The sequence below is a fragment of the Oncorhynchus mykiss genome, chromosome 30 (genome assembly GCF_057628025.1).
Source record: "Oncorhynchus mykiss isolate SJ-2025 chromosome 30, ASM5762802v1, whole genome shotgun sequence".
Taxonomy (NCBI): Eukaryota; Metazoa; Chordata; class Actinopteri; order Salmoniformes; family Salmonidae; genus Oncorhynchus; species Oncorhynchus mykiss.
In genome coordinates, this window is record NC_143051.1 from 39,456,162 (window position 1) to 39,464,692 (window position 8,531).

Here is an 8,531-nt window from a genome sequence, read left to right on the forward strand (position 1 = left end):
CATGCATGAGAGCATCAGCAGTACCGGACGACTGTGTGATCACACACTCCACAGCCGATGTAAGACCTTTTAAACAGGTCAACATTCACAGGACCAAACGGATTACCAAGATGTGTACTCCGAGTGTGCGCTGACCAACTGGCAAGGGACTTCACTGACATTTTCAACCTCTCCTGTTCCGAGTCTGTAATACCAACATGTTTCAAGCAGACAACCATAGTCCCTGTGCCCAATAACACTAAGGTAACCTGCCTAAATGACTAGCGACATGTAGCAATCACGTATGTAGCCATGAAGTGCTCACATCAAAATCATTATCCCAGAAACCCTACACCCACCTAATTTGCATACCGCTCCAACAGATCCAATCTCTATTGCACTCAACACTGCCTTTTCCCACTTGGACAAAAGAATACTATTCATTAACTACAACTCAGCGTTCAACACCATAGTGCCCTCAAAGCTCATCACTAAGCTGAGGACCCTGGGACTAAACACCTCCCTCTGCAACTGGATCCTGGACTTCCTGACGGGCTGCCCCCAGGTGGTAAGGGTAGGTAATAACACATCTGCCACGCTGATCCTTAACACGGGACCCCTCAGGGGTGCGTGCTCAGTCCTCTCCTGTACTCCCTGTTCCCTCATGACTGCACGGCCAGGCACGACTCCAACACCATCATTAAGTTTGCCGATGAAGAAACCGTGATAGGCCTGATCACAGACAGCGACGAGACCACCTACAGGGAGGAGGTCAGAGACCTGGCCGTGTGGTGCCAGGACAACAACCTCTCCCTCAATGTGATCAAGACAAATGAGATGATTGTGGACTACAGGAAAAAGAGGACTGAGCCTGCCCCCCATTTCTCATCGACAGGGCTGTAGTGGAGCAGGTTGAGAACTTCAAGTTCCTTTGCGTCCACATCACCAACAAACTAACATGGTCCAAGCACACCAAGACTGTCGTGAAGAGGGCACGACAAAACCTATTCCCCCCTAGGAGACTGAAAAGATTTGACATGGGTCCTCAGATCCTCAAAAGGTTCTACAGCTGCACCATTGAGCGCATCCTGATGGGTTGCATCACTGCCTAGTATGGCAACTGCTCGGCCTCCGACCGCAAGGCACTACTAAGGGTAATGCGTACGGCCTAGTACATCACTGGGGCCAAGCTTCCTGCCATCCAGGACCTCTATACCAGGCAGTGGCAGAGGAAGCCCCAAAAAATTGTCAAAGACTCCAGTCACCCTAGTCATAGACTGTTCTCTCTGCCACCTCACAGCAAGCGGTACCAGAGCACCAAGTCTAGTTCCAAGAGGCTTCTAAACAGCTTCTACCACCAAGCCATAAGACTCCTGAACATTTCATCAAATGGTTAACCAGACTACTTGCATTGCCACCCCCTTCTCCCCCTCTTTTATGCTGCTGCTACTCTGTTATTATTTATGTATAGCCACTTTGACACCTATATTACCTCAATTACCTTGACTAACCTGTGTCCTCGCACATTGACTGTACCGGTACCCACTGTATATTGCCTGGCTATTGTTATTGTACTGCTGCTCTTTAATTATTTGTTACTTTATTTCTTATTTTTTTTAGATATTTTTCTTAAATCTTTATTGTTGGTTAAGAGCTTGTAAGTAAGCACCTGTTGCATTCGGCGCATGTGACATAAGATTTGACTTTAAATAAATAGGCGAAAATATATAGCTCTGAACTAATCGGATGATTTTGGCATCAAGTGTCTCTTTCTCGTCAGGCTAAAATGGCTGCCTATGCTCATTTTCAGTGACCCCTGCTGTGCACAAACAAAGCACAATCTGAGCAAAGGCATCATTAAAGGGTTTAAAGCCCTCTTATAACTTCAGAACGAATGCAAACGAACTGGCAGTTTTTCGGCCAACGTGTTCCATGTGCCTGATTTGGCACGGGATCAAGCTCTGCCTTGCCACCCCCCATGGATCTGTTGCAAGCTGTTGACTGAGCGCTGACTGGCTCAATGATGAAAAGGAACCTGTGATACACCACAGAAAAACAGACCTCTAGTCTGGCAGATTTGCACTTTCCACTCATAACCACATGCATGCGTAACTCTGACTTCATCTGTTTTCATCTGTTTGTCTTTATCTCCAAGATGATCCAATTTTGGTTGTTAGCTTGTATGCTGACACAAATAGTGTTGTAGTTGACCTTGGCCTAATACATAAAAAGATCCTTGTTGATGTCAATGTTTTGCATCAGACAATCAAAAAAGGGCAACAGAACTCTAGACTAAAGCACTAACTTCCATCTTGGCTTTAATACCAAATCTTCAAAAATGACATTGCCTTCAACACAGTTTGAGTATGTTTATGGTTTAGTGATAAATCTGCAATCTAATGTAACCTAGAGCCAGTAATACACAAAGCTCTCCCATTAGAAATGACCTTTCCACTACTAGAGCTCTTTGTTAAATCTCCTTGCATTTTGCTTACCATGCACGTGAGAGGATTACCATTAGTGTTATTGCTGTGTGTTGGGCAAAAGGCTATTCGCAAGAGGGAAGCTTTTGATTTAGTACAGTACTGTAACTTGAAACGCAGAGCCAAATCCATAATAATGATCGCATAATAATGCAAAGTCTCTACCAGCCGGCCCACTGATGAGGCTGACATGCTGTCCAGACCGCTCGCACACATGTTGATGTTGTCCACCCACACCAGACGCGATCAGGACAACGCAGGTTGAAATATCAAAATGAACTCTGAACCAACTAGACTCAGCAAAAAAAAAGAAACGTCCTCTCACTGTCAACTGCGTTTATTTTCAGAAAACTTGACATGTGTAATTATTTGTATGAACATAACAAGATTTAACAACTGAGACATAAACTGAACAAGTTCCACAGATATGTGACTAACAGAAATTGACTAATGTGTCCAAGAACAAAGGGGGGGGGGGGGGGGTTAAAATCAAAAGTAACAGTCAGGATCTGGTGTTGCCACCAGCTTCTTTAAGTACTGCAGTGCATCTCTTCATGGACTGCACCAGATTTGCCAGTTCTTGCTGTGAGATGTTACCCCACTCGTCCACCAAGGCACCTGCAAGTTCCGGGACATGGGGGGAATGGCCCTAGTCCTCACCCTTCGATCCAACAGGTCCCAAATGTGCTCAATGGGATTAAGATCCGGGCTCTTCGTTGGCCATGGCAGAACACTGACATTCCTGTCTTGCAGGAAATCACGCACAGAACGAGCATTATGGCTGGTGGCATTGTCATGCTGGAGGGTCATGTCAGGATCAGCCTGCAGGAAGGGTACCACATGAGAGAGGAGGATGTCTTCCCTGTAACGCACAGCATTGAGATTGCCTGCAATGACAACAATATCAGTCCGATGATGCTGTGACACACCGCCCCAGATCATGACGGACCCTCCACCTCCAAATCGATTCCGCTCCAGAGTACAGGCCTCGGTGTAACACTCATTCCTTCGACGATAAACGTGAATCCGACCATCACCCCTGGTGAGACAAAACCGCTACTCGTCAGTGAAGAGCACTTTTTGCCAGTCCTGTCTGGTCCAGCAACGGTGAGTTTGTGCCCATAGGGGATGTTGTTGCCGGTGATGTCTGGTGAGGACCTGCCTTACAACAGGCCTACAAGCCCTCAGTCCAGCCTCTCTCAGCCTATTGCGGACAGTCTGAGCACTGATGGAGGGATTGTGCGTTCCTGGTGTAATTCGGGCAGTACCTGTGCAGTACCTGTGTCATCCTGTACCTGTCCTGCAAGTGTGATCTTTGGATGTACCGGTCCTGTGCAGATGGTGTTGCACGTGGTCTGCCATTGTGAGGACGATCAGCTGTCCATCCTGTCTCCTTGTAGTGCTGTCTTAGGCGTCTCACAGTACGGACATTGCAATGTATTTCCCTGGCCACATCTGCAGTCCTCATGCCTCCTTGCAGCATGCCTAAGGCACATTCACGCAGATGAACAGGGACCCTGGGCATCTTTCTTTTGGTGTTTTTCAGAGTCAGTAGAAAGGCCTCTTTAGTGTCCTAATTTTTCATAACTGTGACCATAATTGCCTACCGTCTGTAAGCTGTTAGTGTCTTAACGACCGTTCCACGGGTGCATGTTCATTAATTGTTTATGGTTCATTGAACAAGCATGGGAAACAGTATTTAAACCCTTTACAATGAAGATCTGTGAAGTTATTTGGATTTTTATGAATTATCTTTGAAAGACAGGGTCCTGAAAATGGAACGTTTCTTTTTTTTTGCTGAGTTTATATTAATTTGGGTACAGGTCGAAAAGCATTAAACAGTTATGGCAATTTAGCTAGCTTGCTTGCTGTTGCTAGCTAATTTGTCCTGGCATATGAACATTGGGTAGTTATTTTACCTGAAATGAGGAGGAGATGGGAGAGGCGGGACTTGCAGCACTATGAGCTGTGATTCCAACAGCAAAGGCGGTGTAATGCTACCATTGCATTTCAATGTGCCACTGACAGATTCTGTGATATCAACTTTGAAGACTGTTACAACTCAATGTGGTGTTTGGAAGAGAGGCAGTTATGATAGACCTTGAGACCCAATTTTGTATGCCATATGGGCCCAAGCATTATGTCTTTGTTAGATGTGTTCTGTGATAAGCAATAAGCCAGAGAAGAAGAAGAATGTTAAAAAGTTAAATCGAAAATGTGTAATGTTTTGTTCCCCAAATAGTGTGACATTCAAATAGGTTAATTCATCTCATATTCTGAGAATCAGTCTAAACGTCTTCTCACTGCTGAAGGACGATCCTTTTATTTCACCAGGAAAGTAACATTGAGATTGACATCTCTTTTTCAAGTGAGCCCTGGCCAGGACAGACAAGTCAAACTCACAGCTTACCATCCATACAGTTTCTCAGGTGAAAAGCATGTGTTGACTTGCATTGTAGAGAGTATATTCATTCATGATGTGATACTTAAGATGGCGCCAGAGAAGAAGGCAGACGTTACGTGCCCCCAGCCAATTGTTTTTTTGTTAGTTTATTTGCAACTTTTTTTTAAACTTATTTTTAACTTATTTTGTACATAATGTTGCCGCTACCGTTTCTTATGTCTCTTATGTACAGAAGCACCAAGTCTAGGTCCAAGAGGCTCTAAACAGCTTCTACCCCCAAGCCATAAAACTCCTGAAAATCTCATCAAATGGCTACCCAGACCTCCTCCCCCTTTACACCACTGCTGCTCTCTGTTGTCATTTATGCATAGTCACTTTAATAACTCTACCTACATGTACGTACTACCTCAACTAACCGGTGCCCCTACACATTGACTCTGTATCGGTACCCCCCTGTATATAGTCTCGGTATTGTTATTTTACTGCTGCTCTTTAATTACTTGTTACTTTTATCACTTATTCTTATTTTTATTTTTTTTAACTGCATTGTTGGTTAGGGTTTCGAAAGTAAGCATTTCATTGTAAGGTCCTGTTATACCTGTTGTATTCGGCGCATGTGACTAATAAAATTTGATTTGATGTTGATGTTATGAATTAACCTTTGACCTCCAGGCCAATAGCTCCTGGTCCTATGGTATAGGCCTCAGTTGCCACTAGATTTAGTGTTATAAAGCACTTCATTTTGACAGTGTAGTTGGGAATGTTGGTAATGAAATAGTGTATAATCATAAATGACTGCTTCATTATTGTTATCAGATAATGCCTACCACTTATACTATTCAAGTATAGTCAACAGATTGAATTCTTTGTATAGAATATTCACCCGATTCAATCGACACTGTTACATTTAAAGAACGATTATTTTCATATTTTTGTCTGATTTCATGTGGAATTGTATGAATCTGTGTCATGAGTAGGTTGAGACATTATCTGATACCAAGATAGATCGATCAATTATCTGTTATTCACTTACACGTCCAACTATCAAATATTCCCCTTTCTCGGAACCATGAGCTGTTAGTCTGGAAGCCAAACGTTAACTCGTAACATCAACGTCAAATCGCGAATTACCTTGAACAAATGTTCTGAATAGATGTTTGTATGAGATATGCTCCTTGTGGTCCTCCGTGGCTCAGTTGATAGAGCAAGGCACTTGCAATGCCAGCTCAGTGGATTCGATTCCTGGGACCACCTGTACGTTAAATGTATGCATGTATGACTGTAAATTGCTTTGGATTAAAGCGTCTGCTAAATGGCATAAAATATGTTTGATAGATTTAGAGTTGACACACCATTGTTTCTACATTGCTGGTAAAAGGATGGTTCATTTTGAATGATTCCTTTGTTTTGAAACAGAATGTGATACGTTCGGTACAAGTCAAACTCATCTGAGTTCTCTCACAGAAAGACACGCTCAGTGTTACTTAACAATTATTTTTGTTGCAGACACTCCCTAGTGGTGTTGCGTGTTCTTTCTGTAGACTTTTTTTTGTTTTGAAATTTCGCCTAACAATTTCATGAGAGGACTGGTTTTGGCATGGGAGGATCTGACAGAGAGGCAGCAAGAGAGAGAAAGAGATGACTTATGCACGCAGAATGTTCCCCCTGTTTTTCGGCACTCCCTCTGCTTGCTGAGCTGGTGAGAGGCATAGGCTACAACAGTGTGAGAGGAGTGCCAAAAAACTGGGAACAAACAAACCAGAGATCGAGCAAGAAGGCAAGGATAGAGGGTCACACTTAGGTCCTCGCCAGTCCTACAGGGATCCAGAGACATTGACAGCACTAAGATTAGTGTCATCAACACAGACGAGTTTAAAGTATAGCTAATCCTTCTAGCGTACAGAAAAACCCTTTCCTCTCCTATACATTTCACAGTAAACCTAAGAAACTTCAAAAAGATAGGAATATGGCGAAGTCAGAGAGGTAGGAGGACAAAAAGACAGAAAGAAAGGGATGAACTGGGCTGAAAAGAGAGCAAGAGACAGGGTCAGGCAGAGAGAAAGAGAAAGCCTGGGTAAGTGACAAGGTCCGGAAAGCTGAGCTGGAGCTGGAAAACAAGATAGATGACCCTGGCAGAGGCATGATGGGTGAGAAGAGCGTGTGACAGGACTATTTGCTGGGAAGAGCAGACCACACCCAGGCCACGCTCCGATGGCAGGGTGCCAGGATGCTCTCTGATTGGAGAGAGAGCCTGAGCCGAGCTGCCTGGCTGTGTTGTTGACAGTGACCAGTCTGTGTTCCTTTCCTTCAGCCCTCTGTGACCCTGACCCGTAGACCTACTCTCTATCTGTCATTTCTAGCCAGTGGGCTAGGCAACCACTCAGGGGGCTCTCCTTCCGAACACTTTGGCAAGCTATGTTCTATTTGTGTTCATTTGATATTGATGCAAATGTAATCTGCACCCACCACTGCATAATAAATAACTACAATGAGATTATAAAGTCAGCCACAGGTCAGCCAATTGTGATCACACGGTTCCGTTTCCACGACCACAGTACCGCCCAGCAAGGTTACAGATGCTACAACATGGGTGCGCCACAAATGTCACCCTATTCCCTATATAGTGCACTACATTTGACCAGGGCACATAGGGCTGGTCAATAGTGGTGCACAAAAAAAAAAGATTTGTGTGCAATTTTGGACGCATACAATGACTACCATAACTTTAGATAACACCCCCCTAGGCTCTGGAAACTCCAGATTATTATATCCTCCCAACTCCGTGATTGGGTTAAACGTCCGCTTGCGACGACCCATGCTGTGTCTTGCTGATTGGTTGGTTGACTCGGTCCACAGGGCTAGACCAGCTGGCTGTGCCAAACCCCCTCTGTTGTAATCCTAATGTGGTCCTATCCCTGTGTCTCTGGCATCAGTCCTGCTTTTATGTTGTACATGCAGCTCTTGTTCAGTTCAACTATGCCTATGGATATGGACTGCTGATGTAAAATGCTGTTTGTCCTGACCTATGAGATTGGCTCACAGTTTTTGGAAATGGTTATGTCGTACAGTGCATTCGAAAGTATTCAGACCCCTCAACTTTGTTACACAATTAGTTACGTTACAGCCTTATTCTAAAATGAATTAAATTGTATTTTTTCCTCATCAATCAACACCCCATAATAATAAAGCAAAAAATAAATAAAAAAATGTATTTGCAAAATTATGAAGAAAAAAAAACTATCACATTTACAAAAGTATTCAGACTTTTTACTCAGTACTTTGTTGAAGCCCCTTTGGCAGTGAGTACAGCCTCGAGTATGACGCTACAAGCTTGGAACACCTGTATTTGCGGAGTTTCTCCCATTCTTCTCCGCAGATCCTCTCAAGCTCTGTCAGGTTGGATGTGGAGCGTTGCTGCACAGCTATTTTCAGGTCTCTCCAGAGATGTTCGATGGGGTTCAAGTCCGGCCTCTGGCTGGCCCACTCAAGGACATTCAGAGACTTGTCCCGAAGCCACTTCTGCGTTGTGTGCTTAGGTTCATTGTCCTGTTGGAAGGTGAGGTTTCCACCAGACGTGCCGCTTGGATTCTCGCTCCTTTCTCGGAGCTCTACAGACAATTTCTTCAACCTCATGGCTTGGTTTTTGCACTGACGAACTGTCAACT